We start from the raw sequence: 16,432 nt of genomic DNA, 5'->3' as shown, positions 1-16,432 counted from the left end.
AACCGATTGTTAATGTAATAAGCCAATGATTTTTTGTTGTTGTTGAAAATATGATAATCTTTTTTTATAAATAAAGATAAAACATTTCTAGGGTATGATATACTTTTAAATGTAAATAATAATCAAAATGTCCGATCAATAACAGTAAGTTCACTACGGAAATGGCTCGATTGTTCATGTTCCTGTTGATTTTGGAAAAACGTGTATACACGGATATTGTACAGGATGTCATTTGTGATATAAATATTTATACTTCATGTTAATGACCTTATTGTTGATTTAAGAAAACTTATATATGCGAATATGGAACAGGATGTCATTTGCGACGTGGTTTTATGTATTTTTTACGAATTAATTAAACAAAGTCGTTAACCCTAATGATCTATAAAAAGAAACATTTTGAGCGAATACCTGCATTTATTGTACGAGAGTAGTTTATATATACATTTAAAGTAAAACGTAATTTCAATAACTTTCTTCAGGTCATATTTCTAATAATATTTGTGTACACATACTTTCAACGGATTTAACCCTTTCACTGTCATATATGCCGTCCCTATTATTTTCGGCGTATTTGCCATATGGACGGCTTTTGCCGTTTCTAAAATAATAATAATAATAGTAATAATAATAATAATGATAGATAATTATACAATCGACAATAATTATTATATACTAGCAGATTTGGAAACATATATAATTATTATACTACTAAATAACAAATAATAATAATTATATTAATTAATAATATATTAATTTCTTAGAAAACCTTCTGGCAAATAGGTGATCAATTAATAAATAACCCTCTGGCAGCGAAAGGGTTAAAACATCTTAGCATTACTGGAGGTAAAAAAATAGCACGTAATGATGATGATGATCAATTTGATTTATTTCTTGATGTGCGTGTTCTCCGCATGCGGACTTTTCTGTGATAAGCCATGTAAAGTATGTCCGAAATATACTAACGGGTAAGTTCTTGAATATATTATATAAACAATTTCATTGTATTTGATCAAAAATACTTCATTACAAATAGTTTACCCCGAAAATTGAATTATATCATAGCTTGTATTTAAAATTACCTTGATATTTACGACACTAAGTTTAGTTCACAAAATACGATTTTAAAATGAATGTATGTATATCTGTTGATTATTATGTAAATCAGACAATTGTTTAACAATATAATTGACCAAATTAATACATGTGTTATCCTTTTTATTTTGAAGAATTTCCAAATCAGACAATTTCACAACAACTGTCAATGTTCCAGCAGAATGCACCAATGGAACTTTCAGCTGGCATTATCCCAAAGGACGCCACCATGCTACATTTTCAAAATGTGAAAATGGTAGTAGCATAATTTAGATATTTTTAGTAAGACAATATATAAGAAAGAAAGAAAGAAATATAATTTGTTCACCTTTTTTTACATAAATGAATCTAATATCTGTTCATGGTATGACTTTATAAATTTGTATTATTACTAAGTATACTGTTTTTATTATGCCCCCACAGAGTGGGAGCATATAGCGTTGCACTTGTCCGTCCGAGTGTCCGTCCCTCCGTCCGTACGTCTGTCCGTACGTCCCGAAATCTTGTGAACGCAACTCCTCTTAAACCGGATGGCAGATTTTGCTTAAACTTCCAGGGATGAACAACCTTGATGTGTAGATTGTAGTAAAGGAAGGAATTTTTGCTGCGACCAAACTCAACAGAACTAGGCCCTTTGTTGATTTTTTCACTATATACTATGTAGAAATTTTGTGAACGCAACTCCTCTTAATCCGGATGGCAGATTTTGCTTAAACTCCCAGAGATGAACAACCTTAATGTGTAGATGGTAGTAAAGGAAGGAATATTTGCTGCGACTAAATTTAACAGAATTATGGCCCTTTGTTGATTTTTCACTATATACTATGTAGAAATTTTGTGAACGCAACGCCTCTTAAACCGGATGGCAGATTTTGCTTAAACTTCCAGGGATGAACAACCTTAATGTGTAGATGGTTGTAAAGGGAGGATTTTTTGCTGCGACCAAATTTAACAGAATTATGGCCCTTTGTTGATTTTTAGTTTTTAACTTGTGGCACATGTAGTCCAAAAAATATTTGACCTAGAGTCATAAGATTGACAGAACAGTGGCGTGTTGGGGCATCCGTGTCCTATGGACACATTTCTAGTTTTCTTGACAAAATCTTTCATTTTCAATCCTCTAGCTGAGAAGAACTATCTGTATAAGAGACATTCTAGGTGGCGCTTTCTTCAATATAACAGAAAAGGCTACGAATGAACGTCTGGAGCCATTTGATGATAGTAAGTATATTTTAAAAAGAAAGCAAATTATGCATGTACATTTTTGCGATATGCTTAATTATTGTATTGTGCATGTAAATTTGTCAAAATATTTGTAAATGGAGATGTATAAATAATATGTCACTTAGACAAACAGGATCAGGTCTGCCATAAGGAGTACAACATGAACTGCTGTTAGTGTTCACTTCATTGTTGGTTTGTCCTTTGCAAGAACACATTACTTATAAGCTATACCTTATTCTGAATCACGTAGACGATTTCTTGAATGACCCTTTGATGATTCCTATGCTATTTAATATCTTAAAGAAGTGTTTGTAAAAAGAAATAAAATTTTGTTATAGGGCAAAATCTTAATGAAAAAGTTGTCATTGTTTTATGATGTTTTGTGTTTCTATATATTGTTTAGAAGGCCAAATTGAAAATTAAGATATGTTATTTGTTTTCTACGATGGAACATCTGCATGTGTTACCTTCCTTCAATAAAGATATTATTATTTAAGGTAAAATGTAAATGTTACTCGTTAACATTTTTAAAAGATATGTTCAGGATTTAAACCTAAATATTCGCTGCGGAATGTCTTCTTAATCATTATACAAGTTTTTCAACAAAATCAGTATCAATACACATAAGTATTCATTTTGCGGGTCAATTTTATTTTACATAACGTACCTTTTTTACAAAAATCTCAGTCTGTTTTAACGCAACATTCGCACGAGACATTGTTCTTCAAGTGACCGCTCATCCAGATAATGTTTACTTTGGAGAGTTTGAAATTTTGAATACAGAATATACAGATAAAAGGTGTAGATTTTGAAATAACCTATAGTTTTTATGTCTTTGCCACAAAAATGATTTACAACTTGGTTTTAGTTTTCGTTTTTTGAATCAACATGGCACGTTGTATGGCGTTTCCAAGATAAGTTCTTTATTTCGTTCAACGCCGTTTTTTGTGTGCACCGTTATATGTCACCGCCGCTTAATATCGCACTTGCAAAGTCTTCTGCCGCTAAATGTCGCACGATTTTCCCTTACCGTTATATGTCGCAACACTACCATTTAATGTCGCAAGCTGTATATTCATGATAAAATTAAGTTACTATGTGGTATTAAATTACAATAAACATTATACATATCTACATAAAGGACTGTCGGAATAATCTACAGTCTCATAATGAAAAATGCTTTTGAAGTGGATTGGACAACAATAAGTACATTTACAGGAAAAATTTCAAATATTGATAATAAAAACATATCATTTGGATACTCTTACACATATTTCTTAAACCAAAAATGTTTATCTAGTTCTGCATTATCTAATATGGCGTTTATATGATGAATTATTAAATTTTTGTTTATGAGCATTTTATTGTCAACATCCACATATGATTTTTTCATGGTTTGTTATCACACATGATATTTAATACATTATTTATGGTATTGCATAAAGCAGTACACTTTATATGTCCTTTTTGTTTGCAATTAAAATGTACAAGCCATTGATTTAAGTATATAATGCTACTAAGCTACCTTTAAGGTGTGTAATATAATAATCATCTTTATCTTTAATAATATTGGTTATCGTACATTTGGAAAGTTGTAGACTATTCTCCATCTACCTTCCCCTCACTGCTGTGGGTTAGAATTCCGCTAAGGAAATAGGAGTCTGCCATGCTATCCGGCTAGCTTATGGAACGTCGGTGGTTCTTCTCAAGTTTCCGTTCGTTACAAAAGGCCACCAGAGGATTTCCTCCACCAGTTAAGCTGGGAAATCGCTATATGATCTTAATGAGTTGGTGTGACGTTTTAATGTCAAAAAACTAATTAGGACTTTGCATGTCCTATTTAGAAAATTTTAAAAACTATTAGGAGAAATAAAATTCTTAGTTGTTCTTCTGTATAAAACATTTAGAAGGTACAAAGTAAAAATTAGATTTATATTTTACATTAAGACTTTTTAAACGTCTTATTAAGAGTTACCCGGTTGTTATTAGGATTATTTCTCCTAATTCTGTGCAAAAAATCCTTATAGGTTGTTACTGGGAGTACCAATTTGTTATAAGGTTTTTTTTATCTTTGCTTTTTAGCGGAATCAAAGTCCTAATTAAGCTTTTATATAGCTCCCAATTAAAACTGAAAATGTTCTTATTAGGCTTTTAAAACAGAAGCAACGAAGTCCTCAATATTAGGCTTTTAAATGAGTTGCATTGTTCTGTACCAAAACACATCAACCATGCGACCACATACATGCATCCAGGAGATGTTGTAAAGAAAGTGACCATCGCACGCATCACAGTTTCCCCTTTTCTTACGAGAGAGGGACAGACTTATAGATCGGATGCTTATAGATTATTCTTGCGTTCGGAGGCATAAAAATTATTCTTGCGTCCGGAAGCAGATAAAGTATTCTTGCGTTCGGAGGCTGATGATTGGAGGTGGATTCAAGTGTTCTTTAATATGGAATCCAAACAATTGTTTAAATTAATTGTTTTATATGAACGACAGCCACGCTTTTATCACTTAAACAACTAAAAGCGTTAGATTATTATAGACTATATTGTTGGTTTTCTCCAGTTTTGGCTAACCTCGCGAAGTAAAATATTTATAACATGAAAGCATAATTAGGACTTTTCACATATTCCTGATAATTCTGTGATATTTAGGTATTAAAGTAGCAGGTTAGAAAATTGATAGACGATGTTTTTGCAAAATACCTGTATTCACATATTCAGCATATATTTCATAGTCATCAATTCTCTAATGCGCTAGCAATGTGATATTTATTCAAACTACAAGTTAAAGGAAACTACTGGCTAAGATATTTCAAAATCATCACTTTGTAATTCGTGAACCTAGGTGCAAATATCAAACCTAATAATCCATAGAAATACCTCCAGAAAAGGAAACCACCAGAAACAGCAATTTTACTGTAGAGATTATTTCCTTTTATATCTCCCATTGTTAATGATGTGCATGTACTTAGTAACACATGCTGATGTCAACATTATGTTTTCATTGGGGGAGAGAGTGTGAACATAACTTCTTAAATTCCAATAAGTTTTCTATAAAATATTTTAGGATTATAAATTATTCAGTATGTTAAGGCTCTTTCTATTTGAGTCTGTTTTTATCATTAACCAATATACTGGTACAATACAATACAAAACAATGCAATACAATACAATACATTACAATACAATACATTACAATACAATGCAATCCACATTGGCAGTGTTGAGAATGATTGCTGACGGCATCCATTTTTTGCGTATCAAGTTGAAGTTAATCAATTGAAATTATTAGAACCAGTCGGCACATGCTCCGCTTTAAAATACGACATAACTTAAACGAAAAATAAACATGAATAAAAGAAAAAATCTGAAAATATTATTTACGCTTTATTTAACACTACGAATAAGGGATCATTCCGTTTTTGTTCTTTAAAACTGTATGCATTGACCATTGTTTTCTGAATAGTGTTTTACTAGTTCATGTAACAGTAAAAACAATATCACCAAACCGAGTAAACCGTGTATGCTTAATTAACTTCGGAATACCTCGCTTATTATTCCTAATTAATGTTTATCCGGATGCTGATGGAAATAGCCGTACAAATCTTCCACAGCTGCAAAAAAAGTTAAAATTATGATTATTGTCAAGTTTTCATGCAAGACAACTACGGTTACAATGGGCTGGTACCCAAGGGATTTGAACATGTTTGATTTCAATCTAAGGCTGCATTAAGCTTATTCTATAAATATCTATGATAGATTTTACCTTTACAAAACCTTAATGTGAACGTGACTTATAGAATGTTTTATTAATCTCTTGTAGGAATTTTTATAAAAAAAAGCAATACGTTATTATAAAAGAAATATGAAATAGTCAGGTATTGAGAATGACTAATGATCCGTCTTCTAACCTGTCTCTATGGTTACAGGTTATACGTCTCAACGGAAACACGTGATCTGTTTAACAATACTGGAAATTATAATTGCTAATCAAACGGTATTGATTGGTAAGTTATATCGATGTATAGAGAACAATTTTACAAAAATGTAGCTTCAAAGACTGAAAACATCCATAAATAATAGGAAGTTATATACAAGTGGGCCAGAGATGGGAATAATTTAGTAAAACAATGGCATGTTAAATTGCATAAAATTTTAATTATCAAGATATTTATTTAGTTATAATTTTCATAATTGATTTATAAATATGAATCTTTCACAGAAAAAAAATCACTTTTTTTATATCAAATCAGTTTTCTTTCTTCTGTTCTTTTAGAATATGAACAGGAATTTTGAGTTACAAAATGACTGCTCTTTGTATTTATTCCAGCAAAATGCTTGTAATTGCATACATGATTGCATAATCATAACGAGAGCAAAATATATACTAAATATACTAATTAAGGAAAGGCACGTTTTTAATTGCAGTATAATAGGCACATTCCAAATATCACATGCTTATCAAAATGTCAAAACTTTGGTTAATTTGAGATATATTATTGGAAGTATGATCGAGTTTGTGTACCCTATCCAAGATACAAGCAACCACATGTAGGTTGGTACCCTGTAAGAGGTAAGAGGATCTATAAAAGTAATCAAGTAGAAAGGGAACCAGCATAAAATGCATGAATATGATAATAAAATAACGATGCGCGCCAATTTTGTCCCAAAATGTCTCCTGTTAAAACTGCGTTTTTTCGTGTTGATTTGAACAAGTTTGTAAAACATTTGTTCCCGTTTTTTAACAGATGACTTTGTACATGCATTGCAAATCAAAATGAACGTTGTCGGCACAATATAACATATACCTGTAGTTGCAAAGGCGTATGGCTTATTTGAAATAAATTGGCACATCTTTGTTCGTTGAAATAAACATTCCATGTGTTGTTCAATCCCTTTAATATGAATTTTCGGAAGAATAAAACAAAAATACAAAATAGCTGGAATTATCCAACAACCGACAAAAAGTATCGTATTGAACTTCCGGTTTAACCAGTAACTTCGTCGGAATGGCCGGCAAATAGAGATATATTCATCGAAAGCCAACACAGAAAGATGAAGTATAGAGCTTGTGCGGAGCATGCCATCAAAACTGTTGCCGAGATCACAGAGTAAGACTATTAATTTACCAGGTATTTCCAGCTCCACTGTTATCATTCCAAACAACTTGACCGGAAGTACGAACACCCCGGAGAATGTGTTACAGACCATCAACGAACATAGAAACAACCGTGTGTTAGCTTTTAATTTCGGTGCACGTATAGTGTATGCTAATGTTATAATATTTATAGTTATATCAAGCAACGGGACGAATGCTAAACAATATCCAATCACTTGCCCTGCTAAAATACTATAACCCCAAGTCGGCATCGGACATTCTACCTGGTTTGATGAACCATTATCACTTAAAAATGTAAAGCTCATCACCATCAAGAAATAGTTTCAATAATATTTGTTATCAAATAATTAGTCCAACATTTCCAACGAAATAAAATTTATCACATCACAAATTACATTTTCTCCTCTCTTTGTTTGAGAATACATGGCTAAATATAATGTCAGACTAATTGTCAGATAGTTTACTTGTCAACGTATAGAATACTCTGGCTTTAAAGTCAATGGTTCTATGTATTCATCGGAAAACAACTGCTGAGTTCACATGATCCAATATTAGATATACCCAGCAGTCCGCACGATGTAATTTTATACAGCATAATTACCACTGGTTTAATGGCATTCTATCAATTATATTGAGAAAACTATTTTAGTCTTGTATGTAGTCTACCTTGATTTTGAATATTTTATCACCGATCGATTTAGCATTAAGCCCATCTTCTATCTTATTTATATGAAATCAATGTACCATATTTTAACCAGGGAAATAAATTTCGCATTGAAACGAGTTATTGCAGTCTTGCTGGGATACGTGGTGTGTGCAGCATTTAAACAAGATTTGAGTTTTATCATGTATGGCCTGCAAAACTAATATACTAAAACTGTTCAAATACCGATATGCTTACATAGGAATTAGACAATTGTAAAAGCTAAATAGCTAAATAATTATCAGTTATTGTTTTAGCTATAGAGTAATGTGATTTCCTACGTCAAGGAAGGAACAGGCTGTGATCGTGACAGAACAGCATGAACTAGTCTATTTTTGGACATTAATTTAATCTCAAATGCATGAAGCTTTAATATCTCCATTTTCTATAAGACCTTTGCCTATCAGATTACTGTTTTATCGTGTATATCAAGTAACGCAGGAATGTGAAAATAACGCGGGATTTGTAGAAAAGTACATAACGCCAAAAAAAAACATGTGCACCGCTATAAAGCTTGGGCATAAACTAATAACACAGTAAGTAAACGGAACAAAATATTTTATCGTAAATAAAGAAATAAATAAGAGCATACGGCTGCTAAGACCAGCATTACAAATATCCCTAGAAATAACTTTACTTTTTCAGATGATGACCTTCAGGTGACAACCGTTTAAAAGACAGACGACTTTTGTGTTTCGCCGGTAACTGTTGTGTATCTTTAGTCATTTGCCAAACTACGAGTGCCATGAGGCAGAACAATTTTATTAAGGAACTTTTTATGAGATAACTAGCGTTGCTCCGGTGCATAATTCAGAATTTCGGCCTAATTTTAACAGGTTCTTAGTCACATTGTATCTGCTAATTTCTGTGTAACATGACACGAAATGTTTGACAAAGGTCTCAGATATACCGAATATTTAAAACGTAATGTAAAATATACGTTATTGTCTTAAAAGATATCGACGAAAAACAAAAATCACTTTTAATACGCTAGCCACGAATTGTCTTGAATGACAAACCTTTTCTTGGATTTTTTAATGTTTCATGATGTTTGAAATAAAATGTCTCAGAAACCAAATGCCTCATTCTTTCAATCAGATTTTCATCAAAATATGTTCGTTCATTTAGTTACAATGCTGCTCGTTTTGGTCATAAAATTGCATAATTTTGTGTTACTTTTGAAGAATTCGTGCGTAGTTTTGCACATTCAAGCATTAGAAATTTCTTGATATATCTTGATCAGTTTTATAACTACTTCAAATTATAAATGAAACATTTAAAATTATTCATTAGGTTTCTAAGAAGGTTTTGCATAAAGTTAAGACGAAAACGCTCTGACCATTTTAAAATAACTTGTTGTCAGTAAAGGGTGGAAACATTAAAACATGTCGTCTATTTTAAAATAGCCTTGTTATTAAGCACCGCTAATCAAGGGCGGAAAGACGAAAACCATTATATTTCTAGCAATTATATAAAAGGAGCACGCAAACATTTTAAAATGCTTTGTTGTCAGGCGGCGCTATCAAAGGACTTAAAATGAAAATGTACTAAATATCTATAATTGGCTTATTGTTACGCAGCACCAGCGAAAGGCGAAATACGACAACATATTGTCTTAAAATGCAATAGACCGTTTTATTTTATGCTTTTCAGTGGATTACTGATTTATCCGTGAAAATTATATTTGATAATTTCACAGTGAAAATTATCAAAATATAATTTCACTTTTTTCAATGACGAAACTTCTTTTTTAAGATTTTCCCCATGTGGTACCTCAATTTTATTTTTACGGACAATTCTGACAATGTCAGGCTGTTAAAAGAAATAGCAAAGCTGAAATAGATAAATAACTTAAATGTCAAAAGTAACACAGAGAGAAAACTTACTTCTATTCCTCAAATTCCAATCACCAAATTTCGTCTCTAAATTTTTTTTGTTTCGTTTTTACAGTCTGAAAAATACATTCCTTCCCCATGCAAAACTGCTCTTGATGACATTTGGGCATATTAAAGTATCCTACGAGCAATAACTGCCGTATGCTTTATGAAAAATTGAAAAGCATGGACAGCCATCACTCGTAAAATAAGTAAAACAACCCAGCAATCCTTCAGCAAGCTTCCAAGTTTTCCATTTTCCTAGCTCCTTTTCTGAATGTTTTCACTTCTGTCAACACTTATTTTTTGTCTGTTACAATCCTCAAATAAGTTTTCTTTCTTTTAAAAAGGTGTATGACTAACAAATCCAAATTAATATATCCTTCTGAATCTTACACAATTATTTTCCTCCCATGAAATACACAACTTTAAAAAATGGCTGCCGTTTACATTTTAGAAAGCCAGGTTTAATATAAATTCGCAGTAAGTAACAGAAATATGGATGGATGGTTGGAATTTTCTCCTGCAAGAATTGTTTGTTTTTATTATTAAAACAAGCGATCATTCATATTTTTTTAATAAAATGAATAAATATCACCGTCATTTAACCTTGATTGGCGGACTTATTTTCAGCTCAAGACTTCTTGTTTTAAATGAGAAATTCCGTCTAAATGGGGCTCTCAATGGGGGAAACAGATTTTAATATTAACGTTAAAATTATGGAAATTTCGTTTTAACTTGTTTTTAAGCATAAAATAAAAAGAAAATTTGTCTGTTTGTGTAATAATGTAATTTTATTTCATCTCGTGAACTTTAAAAACAGTATTCTCACTCGTGGCTACGCCACTCGTGAGAATACTGTTTTTAAAGCTCACTCGATGAAATAAAATTTCATCTTACACACAAACAAACAAATATCCTCTATTTAAATAAGTTTACGTTTATCACCATTCACAAGCACAGTCCGACAATCAATTTCCAAACGTGACGTTATATTAGCTGTTTCGAGGTTGTCTTCCCATTTGGTGCTTATTTTTTTTTTCGCACGCTATATTACGCGCCGCTTGTCGCAATACATTAACAACACATAATTCCTTTTTTAGTTTTTCCAACTCATTGGCATTCCACACTGTGGATTTTGGAAACAGAAATGTTAGTTACGAGTGTTTATAACGACTATCAACAAACAACGGGCATTAGGCAGCGACTATAATGTTCCATCTCTCAGCATTTAGTGCTCAGGTCAAACATTGAGATAAAAATATTTTTTCCTGTCTCCCAAAGCAGCTTTATTGTTGTCCCTAATTATAATATAATGCTCAAAATAGAGCACATGCTATGTTACGCATTTCTGATTGCTAGTATACACGTTTGTGTCAATTCAAAACACACCATACATTACAAATCGTACATCAGTGCGTAGTTACGTTGAATGAACGAACTTTTCTCTGTGCTTTTCCCACTTTTTTTCGGGAAAATATCATACTTCTTTGCATTATTTTCTTGTTAAGATTCCACTGGTACAGGGAATTTAGTGTTGTGCATATCAACGTCTCGCGATTAATTCTGGTTCATATCTATATTAGATGAACAAATGTTTCTTCTGTAGCAATGATTTTGGACAGAAACAAGTCGTCCTTTGTGCGTTTCTTATACGATACACCGTCATCTCCACTTCTTAATCTGTTCTGAAATTTAAACACAAATTGCTTTTAATACTTTTTGGTTGATTTAGTTTTTAAAATTTAGTTTTTAAAATAAACTTTTAAATCTCGGTCGTATTTTGGTGCGAAACAGTCGTACATGTATATCGTCTATAATATGAAATTAGGCAAAGCCTATATGAACGGGGAAGTCGGTAAAAAAAAATCCTTATATTTTTCCGTTTTAAAGGTGTCATTCGGTATTATATGTACCCACTTCCGTTTTCACTCGGAACACTCGACGATTATTAATAATCCGAAAAGTTGAGATTTGTTCCGTTATCGGAATACACCGCCTTTTATCATTGAGTTACATTGTAAATGGCGGCGCCTAACTAGAACTGACACTGAAAATTTCATTGATAGGTATAGAATTCTATAATATGTTTTAATTGTTTTTTATTTTAATTTTCTTTTAAATATACACGTGTAGTCTATAGCCGGGCAAGCCAAAGCCCGGACCCGCTTCGCGGGCCCTGACTTTGACTTCCCCGTATTATATTCTACGAGATATAAAGCGGGTGAATTCTGTCAAGTCACTTTTCATATTTGTAATAAACTTTAGCCTCTGGTCCTTTATTGTGGTAATTACTGTTAAACCTTTAATTCCGTATCGACTTTTATGTGGAAGTAAAGTCGTGCAACACAGAAATGAAGTTCATGTATATATATTATATTGTTTGGAAATTGAAATAAATAATTCTAAAATCATGACGCAATCTCAGTTTGGGAAACTCACTGCATTTCAGGGGCAAAGCAATTTGTAGGCACTAGTATTAGGGAGGTTGTGGGACATGCTTCCCTGAAATTCTTTTTAAAATCTACATTATCATATCTGCATTCTGGAGTATTCTAAGAGTATTCTAAATAAGTCCTTAAAATTATTTTTTGTCCCAGGTCCATTCTTGTAACTAAGAATGCGAAACTGTTGTAAGTGGAATTTTGGTACAAAGATATTTTTCGGTATGATAAATAGATAAAGAACTATGCTTTAAATTAAAGAAGTTTATGTAAATTTTAAGCAAACATCAATATATATTTGCATATCGACAAAAAGGATTAATCACTAAAAGTGAAAAATAAAGTTGTCTAAATATTCTTAATGTGAAATTATAAAATAATGAAAAGAAACATCACCGAGAAAGAGCGCCATTAACTAAATGCAGCCGCAACAGCACCCTGCTACATAGGACAATCAGTAAGACACTCAGTAGTCAAAGGAACTCACGGTTAAATACCAACTTATGATAGTATATTTATTGTCGCAATGAAGTCCCCTATTTAATGTTTCATAGTACATAAAATTGATTATGTACGTAAAGTCAATCATATAAATAAAAAAGAATGTGTTTGGTAAAAAAAAGTTGCAAAAAAAATAAATTGTAAACGGTCGTGACGTTTTGTTAGAATGAAAAATATGAGTTGGCATGGCTATTTGATGGTTTGATTGGTGGCTATCATCCTGGAACGTGGCGGTTAGACACGTTATTTAAAATATAGCTACATAATGTCATTTTAGGTTACATAATCATCAAAATTAATTATAAATTTTCACCAGTAAATGTTTTGTAAATGCTCCAACACCATACTTATAAACACTTACATTTTTGGTAAAAAAACAACACATTTGCTTATGCTTCAATAATATGGTTGAGAATAAACTAAACTTTTAAAATTTACTGGTTTATGATTACTAAATTGGTATCGCTACTTATAAAATTACTATGTATTTCTTAGCTCAATTAAGTCGTTATCTCACGACAGTGCTTTCAATCACAACCAATTTTAAATTTCGGGGTGTGCTTAACTTATTTCCAGGTGTTTATCCGGTTTAGGTTAACCTTATATTATAAGTGCCGAAAAGGGCAATAACTTGGAAAAATGGAAGCAATAATTATGTAATGTGTAAGTTATAAAGCCATTGGTACAGTTAGAACTTAAGAATTCCAACTTGTTGTTTTAGGTTAACCTCCTACGGACAGATGGACAGACAGACAAACGAACGGTTAAATATTACTATATGCTCAGGAGACAAAGCAAACATGTATTTCAACTTATTCAATTAGTACGGTCCCTACTCAATTATTGTTTGATTCTATTAACCTGTCAATTGAATTATACGGTCAATGCAGACAATATATTAATCAGTAAATTTTGTGAGCTGTACGAAGTAAAATCTGGTAAAATTCAATTTGTTTCTGCGACATGGTTATACTGACCGTTTTAGCGCAATGCATAGGGTAAACTGCATTTTTATCACTTCTAAATGCCACTACGTGTTGAAAGACCGTGACCGCGTATGGCTTATATTTATAACTATTTTCAAAATCATTGAAGCTATGATTTTCTATGTTGATTTCATTATTCTCTTTTAATATGTTTTACACTTATTTTGGCATGTTTTAATTAGTGTAGTGGCAACAACTCAATTTAACCATGATTTGCACGTGAAAGTACATGTATAATATACTGTTGGAAATATTACTGATTGACAGTCTATTCCGCACGATTTGCACGTTAATAAAATTTAAGCAGGTCATTTTAATACATGTGGTTTTGTATACTGGTTGAGTTGAGCTGAGTTGCATTGTGATTTGAGAGAGGAGCAATCACCTTATGAATTGCAAAATGCATGGGTTATTGGGTAAATGCGCGTCAGAAATAAAAACGAATCTACGTTCAGTTTTTAAAAAAAATGCCCTTCCATATTACAGTACAATTAACAGGTTGGTATCAATGTTTAATGAAGGTAAATAATGTTAAGGATGATCCCCGCCCTGGGCGCCTAATTTCCGCTATCTCTTTTAAATCATAATCATTTCATTTCACCAGTAAACCATTAATTTGGGCTGTGTATCAAAACTTTATTCTTTTTTCTTTTATTGGAGCATGTTTGGAAATGATATCCTTGACTTTTGAACACAAGGCATGTTAAGCTAAATTTGGATCAACATTATATTACATAGATTCTAGAGACGATCGACAGATTTTTTAGAAGGATGTTTATTAAATGTTTTGAATGATCTGTACTTCTTTGTCTTATGAAAACCACCATTCATTCGTTACTTTACTTTTGTAATGAAACAGACAGGGAAGTGATCACTTATTGATGAAGTTGAAAAAAATATCGTACAGACATGTGTATGGCTATTTACACTGCCATAAAAATGATCAATAATTGTTGCACTAGTTTTAGTTGTTTATGTTAAAGTTGAAAAGCTTTAGGCCAAATTTTGATATTAAATTAGACCATTTTGTATTATTGAACCTATTTTTCAGAGTTTATCAGGCGTAAAGTTAATATTAACATTGCCTAGAATATAGTATTCAGAATATTCAGAATCAATTTAATCGAGTTGCTGTTCAATTCATTAATCCATGATAAGCGTTCTTTTGTAGGGTTAAGGTTGTCAAACCACTTGCCCCTCACCGCTGTGGGTTCGATCCCGACAGAGACTTTGGAGTCTTTCATGTGAGGAAGCTATCCAGCTAGCTTATGAAACGTCGGTGTTTCTACTCAGGTACCCGTTCGTGCAGAAGGGCACCTGAGGTCCTCTTGCACCAATAAAGTTAGAACGTCGCCAAATGACCTATACTGTGTCGGTGTGACGTAAAACCCAATCAATTAAACAAACAGTTTACCTTTTGTAGGGCGATATACAGTTTACTAGAAAAGTTTTAACATCGGGGTAAGTTATCTCTATCCAAACAAAATCTGAATTTCTATTTTCTAGGTCTATACGACTTTTCTAGGGCACTTTCTCAGTTATGAAAATTATTAACAATAAAACAATCTTACGGTTTTCACTTTAATTAAATAACTTTAAAAGTCACACATACATATCATGTTTTGGTATAATTTTCATTTATCCGATCATATTTTTTATCTACTGTCCTTACATTCCTTGACCATCGGTCAATCGGTCAACGTCTATTTTGTGATGTAGAACATAGTCTAATTGGTAGTAACCCATACCCCAAATTGCACGATCACTTCTCCTGTCACAATGTCATTTAACAAATGATTAATTTCGGAATATCACTGTTTCCATTGTGCTTCCGATTTCAGTATGTGATTTGCCGACTTATAGTTGTTTGTAAAGCCGCGTACGTACAAATCTCTCTTTGTTTAAAAGGCAGTCATCCGGGTAGCAGTTATGTTGTATCACCTGCGTTCCTTTCTTGTAATTGGATTTTTTCTTTTATGCGGTCTAGTCTATGATTGTAGATGTCGATATCTTCTTTAAACGTTTGGCCGTCTTCTCCGTAAATTGCCTCGGTCATTAGTTGTCTTTTGGATTTTAGATACCCAATTGCTCCTTTTAGATAATTGTCCGTATTTTTCCGAAGATGACGCGTACATAAGAGTATCAGAAGTTCCAGGAAGACAACATTAACTGCGACTTTGAAGGATTTTTTTCTGTCGCATCGAATCAAAGGGCTATTCAATTCATCTTAAAGGTAAGTTATCTGCAATGACATGGAAAAATGATGAATACGATCTGGGACAAAAAGAAACACATTTAAGTCCCAGATACGATAAAAGTCGGTCAGAATATTTTTGGGTGATGTCCATTGCGACTGGAATGACTGATAAATCATTATACACGAACGGCGTAAAAGCGTCTTAAGCCAGTTACTTGTTGTTCGTTACACAGAGTTATAACTGGATGATGAAGTACCTTAATTTATTTGCACCAGGTCATGT

The 16,432-nt window shown here is 32.3% G+C and overlaps 1 long non-coding RNA gene across 1 annotated transcript; it reads left to right on the top strand.

Annotated features, from left to right (window-relative positions):
• Positions 1-594: 594 nt before the first annotated feature.
• LOC132750203 (uncharacterized) lies at positions 595-2,316 on the top strand. Its single transcript, XR_009628515.1, has 3 exons — positions 595-968; positions 1,230-1,351; positions 2,220-2,316. It is a non-coding gene; the product is annotated as an uncharacterized LOC132750203 (long non-coding RNA).
• The last annotated feature ends 14,116 nt before the right edge of the window (positions 2,317-16,432 follow it).

Source organism: Ruditapes philippinarum, unplaced genomic scaffold, assembly GCF_026571515.1.
Source record: "Ruditapes philippinarum isolate M1 unplaced genomic scaffold, ASM2657151v2 ctg5296_1_1_1_1, whole genome shotgun sequence".
Classification (NCBI taxonomy): domain Eukaryota; kingdom Metazoa; phylum Mollusca; class Bivalvia; order Venerida; family Veneridae; genus Ruditapes; species Ruditapes philippinarum.
Note: the sequence above shows the minus strand (reverse complement) of the source record. Positions and strands in the feature narration are given on the sequence as shown.